Raw genomic sequence first — 15,009 nt, 5'->3', positions numbered from 1 at the left:
TAGCCACAGGCCTGTGACTGAGCCATGATGGCCTCACAGAACTCCCTCAGCAATGGAAGGTCACTGCTGTCAGGGCAGCGCCTGGCTCCCCAGCCCCACTGAGACTAGATGTTTTCAAAGTGGTCTTGAGAGGCTGGCTGCTTCAGCTGAAAATGAATCTCTCTGCATACATTTGAAATGCCAGGGAGGAGGTCAATCAGGGAGATAACCAAGAGGACAGAGAGTGTACTACAGGGCCATTTCCAGCTGTTTATGGGAAAATGAAGAAATAGATGGTTAAAACAGGGTTGGCCTGGTGGATAGAGATATGATATCACTTGGAAAAATATGAGCTAGTGTGTAGTTAGATGGACAGTTTCTCTGCTGATACTGGCAATCACATTAAAGTCTCAATAAAGAGTTACTTTCTCACTCGAGGTGGGGGCATATTATGTGCATTGCTTTGAAAATTAAAAAAGGGATGTAGCCTGTCAACACTTAAATCAAGTCTACTTGGATAAAAAAAAAAAAAGCCGCCCAAGGGGAAAAAAAGAGAAATCACCCCAAAAAGCCAATTCTGGAATTAATTATAAAATATAATAAAATATGCATATGACTGTGCTTTGGAAAAAGGGATGTAGCTTTTTTCTTGAATTTTATTTTATTTATTTACTTTTTATACAGCAGGTTCTTATTAGTGATCTATTTTATACATATTAGTGTATACATGTCAATCCTAATCTCCCAATTCATCACACCACCACCTGCCACCTGCCACTTTCCCCCTGTGGTGTCCATACATTTGTTCTCTGCATCTGTATCTCTATTGCTGCCTTGCAAACCGGTTCATCTGTACCATTTTTCTAGATTCCACATATATGTGTTAATATACGATATTTGTTTTTCTCTTTCTGACTTACTGCACTCCGTATGACAGTCTCTAGGTCCATCCACGTCTCTACAAATGACCCAATTTCGTTCCTTTTTATGGCTGAGTAATATTCCACTATATACATGTACCACATCTTCTTTATCCATTCGTCTGTCGATGGGCATGTAGGTTGTTTCCATGACCTGGCTATTGTAAATAGTGCTGCAATGAACATTGGGGTGCATGTGTCTTTTTGAATTATGGTTTTCTCTAGGTATATGCCCAGTAGTGGGATTGCTGGGTCATACAGTAATTCTATATTTAGTTTTGTAAGGAACCGCCATACTGTTCTCCATAGTGGCTGTATCAATTTACATTCCCACCAACAGTGCAAGAGGGTTCCCTTTTCTGGGATGTAGCTTTAAAAACAGAGAACTATAACACTTCTAGATGTGCACTTAAGAGAATATATTTTGTTTCATCACCTTGCAAAGTAAATATGAGATTTACTCTTCCACATCTCAAGACATATTTCTTATTTGTTAAAGGAGGCTCCCTAGCAGTTGACAGGATTAAGGTTGGTGCTTATTTTCTATTCTTCTCCCAGGGTTAACACATGACATGAGGAGTTCCTTTTCGCTAATACAAAGAAGCTGAGGGGTATTCCTTAATGATTAAGCCAACAGATCTGCTTTAGAGGAGATGAGTGGTCTAGCCAGAAGCTCACTGCTCTGTAGTGGGGGAATTCATCTTCCATTTTTGTTGTTTAGACCTAAAAACAATTCACCAGATGGGATCTGGGCAGCCAAGTGTGACCACTTCCCTTGGTCTGATTATTAAACTTCAATTAATGCTTCTAAAATCACATTAGCTTTTTTGACAACCATAATATACTGCTGACTCATTCTGAGGCTGCAGTTACCTAAATCCTAAATATTTTTTCACATGTGGCTATTAAGCTGAACCCCTTACTTTTACTTTGTTTTTTGGACTCTAGTGCAAGTCTCTGTTTCTCCCCATAGCCCTTCTAGGTAGGTTTCGTCTGTTGTTTCAAAACGCCAAGATCTTTTTTGGATCTTACTTCTGTCACTTTGACATTAGTTATTCCTCCAAGATTCATACCATCCACCAATGTGATCTTTATGTCAGCACCACTGTCTAAAAGATATTTTAAAGTTGGCTAGAAAGGGGCTACGGACACAGCCTACAGCGTGCTTTCTGTACCATCATCTGGCCCGAATCTCTCTCATCCTAAGGAGATCACCGATGATTGACATTTGCATATACACTTTCTCAACATTCCTCTAATCTACCAACAAAGTAACTCCAGGAAGGAAAGTTAATCTAGTCTGACTTGCTTTTGGCAAAGCCCTGCTAATTACTAATGGTTGTCGCTTCCTTCACCAAGTATTCAAAAATCATTGTTCTAATAATCCTTTTTAGAATACTTCCTGAGAAGGATGACAATCATACCATTTTATAGATTCATTTTATCTCCCTAGTTCCGTTTTTGAAATTTAAATACTTATCTATCTGCAATTTTCCTGTCGCTCTTGGTGATGCCAACATTTCTCCAATGTTGTATGCTGGTTTGATGGTCTCAGCCTCAAGCTCCCTCTGTCTTCTTGGGCCTTGGGGCTTCACCTCATTTGGGGGCATCACAACCTCTTGTCACGGCCTCATCTACTCTCTTCCTTCACCTCTATCCTACCCTTTCCAATCAGAGAAGTCATTTCCATGGCAGAAAAAATGCAAGCCAAACAGCAGCTCAGCAGTTTGGTTTCTCTCACATCCCCCCTCTCTTTGGTTTTATTATTCCAAACATAATTTTTGAAAGCCCTTTTTGTTACCTGTAGCATTTTTCACAATCCTCTGCTCACTCCGCACTCTGGTTCTTTCACAGCCCAGAAGCCACCCTCTGATATGGGCCTCGGCTGCATGGCCCAACCTTTCCTAAGTCTGGGGCCAAGGCCAGAACAGCACAGAGGAAGTGGCGGCACAGACGAGGCATGCCCTGAGGGAAGGGTTACCTAGAAAGCACAGCCTGCAATCATCTGGTCAAGGAGAAAAAGTAACACAGATACCTGGAAAGATGTTAGGGTCAGAGGTCAAGAAAAGCAGAATTGCTTATCAAGCTAGTGGAGTGATACAGAAGGCTAGCTACACTGTGGATGGGAAGTTAGGTCAGCAGCAAGGAGAGAGAACAGGTGCAGGTAAGCTCAAATGGTTCCAAACCCACATCCCCTTCTCCCTGGGCTATGAGTTCCTCAACTGGACAAAAGCCCTGGACTGTCTTTGAATCTCTAGCATAAAGCCTGTCACACAGGTGCTCAACATACTTGTCAATGAATTCATCAGATTGGCCCTGGCTCATCAGACCACACTGGGGGGATCCTGTAAATGGATCGGTCCAGGCTGGAGACAGTTCTTCCTACACATCCTTAAACAAGAGAGCTCCCTGGATGGTCACATACCTGTTCCTCCTTTGAACTGTGGGCAGCATGTTGTTGTCACTTGTCCTGAAATGCGTTTCCCTTTCAGAGCCTCAGACCATGAGATCCTTGGTATTATTTCCCTCAACTTGGGGAATCTTTCCTCCTACAGCCCAGGGTAGACTGTGGATGAGGACACGATTCTTTCCCTGGCTACCAGAGATCCCAAGGCCTGGTTGCTTCTCAGACTCCTGCTTCTTTCACTTCCAATTCCTGCTTCTATGAGTCAGTTTCTATCTCATCTGAAAATACAGCCATGCCTGATGAATGTGTTCATGACATATTCTAAAAGAATGGCAATTAAACCGCCTCCTCAGGCAGATTCCCTAATCATGTTAAAACAGCACCATTTAAATATCCTACGTATTACACTGTGGTGAGTCTCTACAGGAATCCAAGGCTAATACAAAGTGGTACTGGTTGATGAAGATTTGACGCGGTCATGGGTTAACTTGTGCTCGGCAGAATTCTAGGACAGCATTAAGTTAAAAGCCACTGTTGAAACCTTAACTTGGCGGCAGTCAGTCAAACTGAATAGAGTAACAACAAGAAAAGCCGTATCAAGGCCACTATGTCTCTTGGCAGGCACAGAGGGTCTGGAATCAGTGAATCATCAGGCTTCAGGCTGGCTAAGCCCAAACACAGCACTTTTGATAAAAGCAGATGCTTTGTTTGCCTGGTATCTATCTGCCCCTCCTCCACTCCCACCCGCCCCGTCCACCCTGCTCCCAACCATTCCTCATCCCTTTCTAAAGAGTGTGTTTGTAAAGGTTTCTTCTCAACTAATTCAAAGGCAGAATACAAGTGCTATGGTTTTGAGCGAGCCTCCAAACCTCAGAGCCTCTGCAAGGAAAGATTTCACTCAACCAAACATATATAGGAACATACACCCTAGGCCCCTTTTCCAGGGCAGGCACCTTGGAAAAGCAGCCCTCATCCCTCAGGCACAAGCCTGAATGTCAACCACAGTCGGCCATGTACCTCCTCTTGCCCACAGAGCTGTCAGGGAACGTGTAGACCCGTCGGGGAAGGAACTGCGGGCTTAATCACCTTGCTGCTGACACAGGCCCACAGGAAGGGCAGCCCCGGGGACATGTCTGCTTTAATCAGATCAAAAACTTTTTAAAAAAGAATCAAGTAATGAAAAAATGTGCGTTGTTTTATTACATGCTTAAAAGATTAGATATTTTCCTATTGAATTTTGTCTCTCATCTTAAAAAAACCCCACCTTCCTTTGAACACCAACCCCGTGAGGCTCCTGCCTCATTTCTCTGCTCCCCACCAAACGCCCAGCCTCCTCTGCTGGCTCCCCAGAACAGTCTGTGCCACGATTCCTCAGGGCTGGGTCCTAGGGGCCCTTCCCTTTATGCTTTACACAGCTCTCTCCTTTGCTGACAGCATCCATTTCCGGCTTTGATATCATTTCTATGCAGACTCCTAACTTTATAACATTTAGCCCAGACCTCTCTCCACAGCTCCAGGCTCATAATACCAACTGGTATTATGATTAATACCTCCACTCAGACACACACACATCTCAGACTTAGCACACGCAAGACGGACATCTCGATTCTCTGCAATCTACCGTCACCTCCTCCTCCCAGGAAAAAGCCGCCCAACAACCAAACGAAGCCCTGCTCTCTCCAGTCTTCTCTGTCTCCGTAAATGGTCCCACCCCCGCCCCCAGCTACCCGAGCCATACTTGACTGCCCCTCTCCGTCATCTCAGTCCTAACCCTCGGTATGTCCGGTAGACTCTACCTGCAAAACAGATCTAGAATCCACCCACCTTCATCTCCTCCACTGTCATCCCAGAGCAGACCCCACCGCTTCCCGTACTGCTGCCATCGCCTCCTGCCCTCTCTCCAGCTTCTCTTCCATCAATCACTTCTCCACTGAATCTTCTAAAACGGCATCAGACCATGCTATTCCTTTGCTTAAAACCCTTTAAAGGCTTCCCTTGGCCCTATGGAGAAAATCTAAACTCCTTAGTGAGGTCTAGACCGGTACTGTCCGATAGAAATACAATGTGAAAAACATGTAACTTAAACTTTTCTGGTCGCCAGTTGAAAAGAAATAGATGAACTTAATTTTAATAATCTTTTAACCTAATATTTCAAAATTATCAATACATAGTAACATAAAAATATGAATGAGGTATTTTACATTCTCTTTTCATATTAAATCTTCAAATGTTCCCTCCCGCAGAGAGCCGTTCCCTCCTCCCAACCCAAGGAACTCAGGGCTCTCTGATGTGACCTTCCTTGCACCTCCTCATTCTGCAGTTATGTATCTGTTGATGCATTTGTCTGCGTGCCACCTAAACTGGGCAGTCCCTAAGGACAGGGCCCACATCTATTTTCTTCTCCACTGGGTACCTGGTGCCTAGCACAATACCTGGCACTAACTAAGCTCCATAAATATTCATCAAAGAATAAACAGTGAAGACACTGACATTAAGTACTACAATCAGACAATCAGACGAGGGCTGGGCCAGTCCACCGAAGGGAGGCTCTGTTCTGGGTCTCAGCACAATGGTGTGCTAATCTTTCTGTGCACCGATGTTTCTGTGCACCTGTAAGCACAAGCGGTGGCCAAGATGCACTGCTGTAGGGCAGCTCAGAGCAGACCCAGGTAGAGGGATTCCAGCCAGACTCCGTCAACACGTGGGAAACTTTCTCCCCCATTAGCCGCAGGCATGGAACGTGATCTCAGGTTACACACGAGGATTAAGAGCCTCCCAGGAGGAAGGAAGGGCGGAAACCAACATCTGAGCCCCTGCTTCATGCCAGGTCCTGGGCTAGGTGCCCTCACTCGGGATTGTATTTGACCCCCACAAGCCACCCTTCGAGGATGTGGAGATTCAGAAAGGTGAAGGAACTTACATAAGGTCACAAAGCTACCAGTCTGGTTGCTGGAATCAGCATCAAGGTCGCTAGCAGCTTTCTTTGATGTCCGGGGCTAAATCAACCTCCCAGCAAAAGTACCAATGGCCTTCAGGGTCAGGCGTCACACAGCAGAGTTGGCAGAAGAATAAACAGCTCTGATCAGGTGGAAGCTGAGACCTGCTCCACCCAGAGCCCCAGAAGGCGGTGCCAGGCTCAAGAGTGAAAGTCAGAGTGCTGACACTCGGTGGAGCCTTCGTGTTTAGCGACCAGTGAACCCTCAGAGCACTCCCCCGACGGGATTATTTTCACCCTATTTTATAGTTTAGAGCTTGCCCTAGTTCACACACCTAGTAGTGGATAAACAGGCATCTGAACCGAGACCTCTCAGTTACGTGACTCGTGTTCTCGCCTCTTACCTCTTACTATGTTTGCAAGTGATTCTGGAACTGCAGACAGTCCGCTGCATAAAGGCTGGGTCAGCACGGAAGGTTTCTCAGCCTTCTGTAATTTGTCAATAACGGCACAATCCGTAAACAGGAATACCCTCAGCGCTTGTGTTTGGGGCCTCCGAGGAGAGAGAGCTTGAAATTCTGTATGCAATCCTGCAGCTAGTCTCTTAGAGACAGACTGGGTGGTGAGAGCATTACAAAACTGTGAACAGCAGGCCTGAGGGCTTATCACTCCTGTGGCTCCAGTCCAGGCCCCAGGAAGGAATCTCCTTCCCATCAACGAGAGTAACTACAACTTCTCCAGCTCCCATCTCTGGCCAGGCTGGGATGGCTCTCAAATCCACATGCGATAAGAACATGAGTAGTCTGTAACTGCACAGCGTCTTCTGTTTACAGTATGCTTTAACCTATACTGAGGGGCCTGATAAACTCACAGTTTCTGACTCTCAGAAGACTGAAAAAACCTGACTTTTCTCAAACAGCATGCAGGAGGCCAGAAAAAAAAGGATTTCAAGCAAGTCAGTTGGGGTGGGGTGTGAGGGGTTGAGGGAAAGAGAAGATATCGAACAGCTCCACTCAACAAGGACAGCTTTGTGTAATTCTCTGACCATTCTCTTGGTTGCGGTTTGCAATCAGTTAAAAAAAAAATGTCCTTTCGTTTTTCCCAGAACAGCTGAGAATGCACAGATCCCAGCCTTTAGGGCTGAAATCATCCCTGCTAGTAGAGGATTTAGGACTACTGTCAGGCAGCTGGTGGACCTGCAGGCATTTCCTCTTCTCTGGGCTCCCCCAACCCTGGGCCGGTACAAGATGCCCAGCAGGGCTGAGCTCACCTCTGACCCAGCTGCTCCTGGCCTCAGCACACCAGGGGCCACCGGAGCCTGGACGTGCACCATTCCTCGGAATTCACTAACCCATCCACAACAGCTGCGCTCAAACACCAAGGGGCGTTTCAAAATGTTAGTAAAACTCAACTTGAAAGTTTAAAAATAAAAATTCAAGGCACGGGCTCTTACATTCTGGAGGCATTCTTGGCAGTTAAGCCACGGTTATTCTGCTAACTCAATAAATGTACCTTCTATTAAAGAGAATCTATTAGTCTATTAAATAAATTTTTTTCAACTCTAAAGCCAACTTTTCCTCTGTGCACAAAAAGCTTCCAATGTGCAGACAGCAGACAAGTCCATGTATAATAATGTGCAGATGTTTGTGTGTGGACCTTCACACTGCAGAGCCTTCTGATTACCTGTGAGCTAAAGGGTGATTTATTTGCATGTCTGGGGGAACATCCTGCTTTGCTAAGGAGAGAGCAATAGTTATAGAACTTGGTGGTTCTGAAGAGGAACACATGAAACAATTTTTCAGAAGGGGTCACCAACACAGCCCAGAGTTAGGTCTTTAAAACAGCGTTTAGAGAAGGGTCTGCACAGATCCTGTGCCTTACACTTTTTCTTTAACTTTGAAGAGCTGACACCGTGACCCGGTAGGTTCCTTACTGCCTGGGAAAGGATACCGGATTTTAACTTGGGATAATTTTGCAACTTTCTGGCCCCCATCAGTTAAAACACTTGTGACTAGTCAGTCAGCTCCACTCATGCAAATTCATGAAACACCACATTGTCCAGCCACATGCTCCCTCAGCACAAGGGGCAGAAGGAATTAGGCTCTCAGCAGCTGTTCCCCGGAATGCGTGCCTCCACGTACCCACAAGCAGGAAAAGGACCCACCGTGGACTCCAAGTGCTGAAGCTTCAGCTCTCCTGGCAACACAGACCTTTCACAACAGGAACTGTTCGCCTCTCAGCCCAAGGAAGGTCCCAGATTGATATAAAAATTCATCCTTGAAGATAGATGAATCAAAGGGACACCAGCCAAACAATGCTAATGTCAAGAGGAAATCCCGTCGGCAGACCTCTCAGAGAAGCCTTGCTCTGCTTGCAGAACAAAGGCTCCTTCTGTGACATCAAGCCGCACGTTTAAGAGCGCCGGGCTTCTTGCTTTGGCTACCTTTCAAAACCACAAGTACATCCAAGGGCAGCCAAGACAACAACAAAGCCAAGAGATACAGGTCTCAGAACGAGGAGACCAACTCCCCTTCCAGGCCTGCCTTCTGCCTGCTCGTGGCAGCCAAGGCTCTATCCTCCTCAAGGGGGTGTGTCTGAGATGCTGCAGTCAGACCCCAGGGGGCCCGAAGCTTTCCACGCAAGAAGATAGCTCAGAGGATGCCCACGGCAGGGCCAGCCTTCTTGGGAGGCTATAGAGCGCAGCATCTGGGGAAGTCCCTACAGTAGTTTCCGGGTCCTAATCCCAGCTCAGTTACCCACTAGGGTCTAATCTCAGGTGCCTCAATATCCCTGAACCATTTTCTCGACTGTGATGATGACAACACACTGCTGCTGCTAACGATGAAATCTGCTGTCCCTCTCACAGGTTATGATGTTCAAACAAGGCAATTAATGAACATATCCTTTAAGATGGTAATAATTCATGTGGATATGACGTATGTTTATATGACAGCTTAATAATGCAAAGGTCAAAGGGGAGATTTCCTCTGCTTTGCCTGGGGCCTCCCACAGGTTGGGTATTCAATTGATATTCAATCATAATAAAGGTGACTTTTTAATGACTAACAAGGCAAACATGTTTGTTGGGAAAACAGCGAACTTGCAACTTAGAGTATTTCACAAGACAAGGAGGTGCCGTCTGAAGGGCTTCCCTCTGAGTGTAGGCGGGTCCACATGAAGAGTGGGTGGGGCCCTCCAAGATGGCTCCACCATCATCATGCCAACACCAAATGTGATGGAATGGAAGGCTTGCAGACTTGACATCTGGGCAAGTCACTCCTAGCTGAAGTTAACCCCTGAATGCACTATGAAAAGAAACAAGTAAGGCCAAAAGAGTTTGCCTGAAACAAGCCCCCCCAAAAAAAGAAAAAGAAAGAAAAAACCAATAATCTTGGGAATTCCCTGGTGGCACAGTGGTTAAGAATGCGCCTGCCAATGCAGGGGACACAGGTTCGAGTCCTGGTCTGGGAAGATCCCACATGCCATGGAGCAACTAAGCCCGTGTGCCACAACTACTGAGCCCATGTGCCACAACTACTGAAGCCGTCGCGCCTAGAGCCTGTGCTCTGCAACAAAAGAAGCCACCAAAATGGGAAGCCCACACACTGCAACGAAGAGTAGCCCCCACTTGCCGCGGCTAGAGAAAGCCCGTGCACAGCCACGAAGACCCAACACAGCCAAAAATGAATGAATTTTTTAAAAAATCAATAATGTTGTTAAAGACCTAACTAGTCTGAGGTCCCTAGACTCAGGGATCCAAAACTCTTAACTTTAAAACACATATGGCTCCCAGCTTCCAGTGGTGAGTGAGCTCGGGTGGTGGGTGGTTGCTGTTTTCACAGCTCCACTGGGCTGTCAGAGCTGAGTTAGGAATAGAAATGCTGTTTCTCTCTCACAGTAGTTCTGTCCAGCACCTCAGTCACACTCTCCGCTCTAGAGCCTCAGGTTCTCATTCATATATCTTGTCCCCAGCTTTTCACATTCACAAATGTTACTTGTTGACACTGTGGATTGTTCCAAAGAATAAGTGAGGCAGCTCATAATCTTATTAGGAATACTTAAAAGGATTAAAAAAAAAAAGAATATACGGTACTTTGAACTCCTCAAAACTGGGAACACCTCAGGATATTTTTAAAATGTGCCAGGTAAAAAAAACACATTAACAAGACTGCGGAGCAGGGGAAGAGGACTTTATGATCCTTTGACACAGAGCCACTCGCCTTCTCACTCAGCCTCATTTTGAAGGATGTGCATTTGTTACTCTGTACTGACCTTCAACAATAAGATATTTTAAGTTACGGAAAAAAGATGTGAATTTGGACGAACGTAATTCTGAATCCGAAACAAACGTAAACCAGCAGTGCTTGTTAAATCTTCCACAGCCTGGACTTGAAACTGACTTGTGTCCACCTCCGATAAGATCTTTTACTGAGGTCTGATCTATGTCCAAGTCAGTTTTCAAGTTAAAAAGCTTTGAACTGCTGGCAGGGTGACAGCTGGGGCCTTGGGTGTTTGTCGAGAACGTCCTCAAGCTAGAAAGGGTGGCTCCATTTCCACCCTCGGCCCCTGGGAGTTTCCCCTGGTAAGAGCAGACACCCAGCCTAGACCTTAGAACTTCAGGGAATGAGTTTGTGAACCCTCTCTATGTGGTACGTCATGGATACCTAGCTCAATATAGAGTTTAACTTAATGAATAAAAAGTGGCCACAGGAAGCCAGCTTGTTCTGACCCCGCATAGTGCAGCCTGACATTTGTGCTTAATTTTGGCTAGCCATAAGTTATGGTTCTTTGCTACCTCATAACCTTCCTAAGAGGGAGCAATGACGGCTCTGCTTCTGCATCCCAGAGTGTTAGGTGCCAGTGATGTGACATTAACATTACCGTGCACAGGCATGCACCTCCACGTGCACCTGTCATCAGCAGGCCACCCGGCGAGACTCCACAGAGCAGAACCTTCTGACCCCCAGAACACGCTGGGGAACATTGTGGTTTGATGTCAGAAACTTTGCAGACTCTCCAGTGCTTTCTCCAGAGAATATCTGGGCCTCAACTTATTTTCTTCTTGTAATACTGCAACTACACAACTAAAAATAATTCTGAACTCTTGCCTGCCTAGCTCTTTCCCAACATGTGTACTATTCACCTCTCAATGTGCTACACCCCAGCTGCAGGTCACCGCAGCTTGTTTTGGGTTTTTCAAACATGCCAAACTTGTTCCCACCCCCGGTTCCTTGCACTTGTTCTCCCTAGGCCCAGAGAGCCTTCCACTAGTTCTTTTCCTCAGAGACCTGTCCACCCTATAAAAAAGATACAACCCCAATGAATCTCTAGTGTATCACTCTAGTTCCTCTACATCACTGAGTATAATCTGCAATTGTCTTGTTTATTTACTTGTATTTATTATCTGGGTCCCTCACTACAATGTTAGCTCTGGAAGGACACTGTTTCTGATGTTCCATTGTTATCCTGTTAGTTTACGTATTTCCCCACCCTGTAAGAGGGCAATGATTTGACAGCTAGAATGTCTACTGTGTCAGACCAGCACTTCAGCTAAGATACACAGAGGAAATCAGCAGAATTTTCCTGGCGAAGCAATGGTGCTTATAAAAGCAATGTATTCTAATTAACACAGGTGCTCAATATATAGGCATGGAACAAATAAATGAGCTAGGATCAAAATGGCTTTCCTTGCTACAGGGTAGGACAAAGAGAGAGACACCAGGAGATACAGCAGAAGAAATCATCCCCTGCTTTACCCGATAGCATCACAGGTTGCTGGTCTTCCTCAACAGGAAAAGGGGTGCAGAGTTTCTAAACCAGCTCTAACAAGCAGGGTCACAACCAGGCCCATTACAGATGCAGAGAAGAAGCCTTTACAACGATGAGGCTTATTTACCCAGGTCCCTGGTGGATAGAAGGAAAAATCAATTCTTGTTCTAAAGTATCCTGAAGCTGACCCGACGATACATCCACACACAATTTTATTTCAGCATGTTGACGACTAAATACAGGTATTCCTGCTTTTCGAGAGTTTGCTTTACATCACTTAGCTTTTAGGAAAAGACCTAAATTAGTACCTGATTTCAGTAATCAAAAGAAATCTGAGGAGGATTTTTGCTTTTGTGAAAAAAGGTGAAAAGTGAAAACAGTGTTCAGAGTCTGTTTTCAAGAAGTTGTTACAGATGCACTGTGTACACAGAGCAGCAGCAAGAGTGGTACCACCAAGCTCCTTCTCTGGAACTACACTCAGCGTCTCAGCATCAAACTGCCCTAGCTTTGAACTGTCTGTGATCACCTGGGCTTTATCTCCATTCATCTTGTGCATCCTTTAGCAAGATGTGTCCTAAGGTAATTGTTTCTTCATTTCACACCATTTCAGCTTGTGGAGGGTTTCACAGGAATGCTCTGGATAGTGGGGGCCACCTACACAAGGAGAGGCAGCTCCTGATTTATAGACATCCTGGCATCTCTATAGAATTGGATGGACGAGTGCCTTTTGTGAGTTATAGTCATTTTTATAAAGGGGGAAAGTGTCTAATGGGAAGAAAATGAATGCAAATGAACTGGAGTGAAATCATCTAAATATGTCCTTGAGAAGTGACTGAGGAGCAACAGCTTCTGTTCTGAGGAAATAAGATACACTAGTTCTACACAGGGAGATGGATACACATTTGCGGTGTTTTAAAAGATTTTGAAGATTCACTTTCAAAAAACCCTATTTCAACCACGCAGTTTAATTTCTGTTCTCCGGGCTTTCGCAGCAGTGTTTCCTGGCTTTGTTCACACTGTATCCTGACCTGGAGGTGCTTCCCCCTCTTCAACACCTGCGGACACCTTCTCTTTACTTTTAAAACACAGATCAAATGTGAAACCTTCCCTGAACTTCAATTTCCCTCCAAGAAGGAATTAAACATTTCCCTCTCCATATTTCCATAGCAACTTACATACACAGGCCTTTCACCTACAGTTGGTTTTCATATTGCAAACTGGATGTAATTAAATACATAGAGAACGTGAATTGCAGTGCCTAGACTGGCTGCAGGTTCTATTACATGATGGTGCTATGGAACTGCTGCTGCTTGTTGCTACAGAAACGTAAGGCTGAATGAATGGCTGGCGGCTCATTTTGTGAACTGGGCTGGAATTTATTTTGCATCTTATTTCACTTGTGTCTCATATCTTTCATTACAATGGGTAATAAAAGTGATAACAGTGTGTATAAGAAGTCCTGGTTAATGATAATATTGTGTAGAGCTAGGAAAATAAAGGCCATGACTTATGCAAAAGTCAAGGGTAATAAATTCTTTGAAAAGATAAAAAAAAGAATTGGATGGATGTAGTTCATAACCTGATGTTATGATAAAAAGAAATGCTGTGGTTCCTTTTGAGGGACTTAATGATATAGGAAGTTGGCCTTCAAAATACTCTCAAATACTGGAAGATATTAAGAAATGGTTCTTTTTTTAGATGTTAGTTATTTTTAAATAGATCTTTTTTTTTTTTTTTGCGGTACGCGGGCCTCTCACTGTTGTGGCCTCTCCCGTTGCGGAGCACAGGCTCCGGACGCGCAGGCTCAGCGGCCATGGCTCACGGGCCCAGCCGCTCTGCGGCATGTGGGATCTTCCCGGACCAGGGTACGAACCCGTGTCCCCTGCATCGGCAGGCGGACTCTCAACCACTGTGCCACCAGGGAAGCCCTAAATAGATCTTTATTGGAGTATAATTGCTTCACAATACTGTGTTAGTCTCTGTCATACAACAAAGCGAATCAGCCACATGCACACATACATCCCCATATCCCCTCCCCCCTGAGCCTTCCTCTCACCCTCCCCATCCCACCTCTCGAGGTCATTGCAAAGCACCAAGCTGATCTCCCTGTGCTATGCTGCTGCTTCCCACTAGCACTTGGTAGTGAATATGTGTCTCTCACTTCACCCCAGCTTCCCCGCCCTGCCCCGCCCTCCTCCATGTCCTCAAGTCCACTCTCTATATCTACATCTTTATTCCTGCCCTGCCACTTGGTTCATCAGTACCATTCTTTTTCTTTTTTTTTTAGATTCCATATATATGTGTTAGCATGCAGTATTTGTTTTTCTCTTTCTGACTTACTTCACTCTGTATGACAGACTCTAGGTCCATCCACCTCACTACAGATAACTCAATTTTGTTTCTTTTTATGGCTGAGTAATATTCCATTGTATATATGTACCACTTCTTCTTTATCCATTCATTTGTCCATGGGCATTTAGGTTGCTTCCATGTCCTGGCTATTGTAAATAGTGCTGCAATGAACACTGGGGTGCATGTGTCTTTTTGAATCATGGATTTCTCGGGGTATATGCCCAGTAGTGGGATTGCTGGATCATATGGTAGTTTTGTTTTTAGTTTTTTAAGGAACCTCCATACTGTTCTCCATCGTGGTTGTATCAATTTACATTCCCACCAACAGTGCAGGAGGGTTCCCTTTTCACCACACCCTTTCCAGCATTTATTGTTTCTAGATTTTTTGATAATGGCCATTCTGACGGTGTGAGGTAATACCTCATTGCAGTTTCGACTTTCATTTCTCTAATGATTAGTGATGTTGAGCATCTTTTCATGTTAGTTTTTTATATTGTGGTTATTATGTTTTTTAAAATAAGAGTCCTTGTCTTTGAAAGACACATACCAAAATACTTACAGATAAAATGAGGTCTGAGATTTGCTTCAAAATAATACCAGAGGAAAGAAAGTGGGTGGGAGTACAGACATAGCAGGCCTGGCCATGA

The 15,009-nt window shown here is 44.9% G+C and overlaps 1 protein-coding gene across 3 annotated transcripts in view; it reads right to left on the bottom strand.

Moving 5' to 3' along the window:
* BCAR3 (BCAR3 adaptor protein, NSP family member) overlaps positions 1–15,009 on the bottom strand; it is a 212,877-nt gene that overhangs the window by 99,981 nt on the left and 97,887 nt on the right. The gene's annotated exons all lie outside the window — the stretch shown is intronic.

Source organism: Lagenorhynchus albirostris, chromosome 2 (assembly GCF_949774975.1).
Source record: "Lagenorhynchus albirostris chromosome 2, mLagAlb1.1, whole genome shotgun sequence".
Lineage (NCBI taxonomy): Eukaryota > Metazoa > Chordata > Mammalia > Artiodactyla > Delphinidae > Lagenorhynchus > Lagenorhynchus albirostris.
Note: the sequence above shows the minus strand (reverse complement) of the source record. Positions and strands in the feature narration are given on the sequence as shown.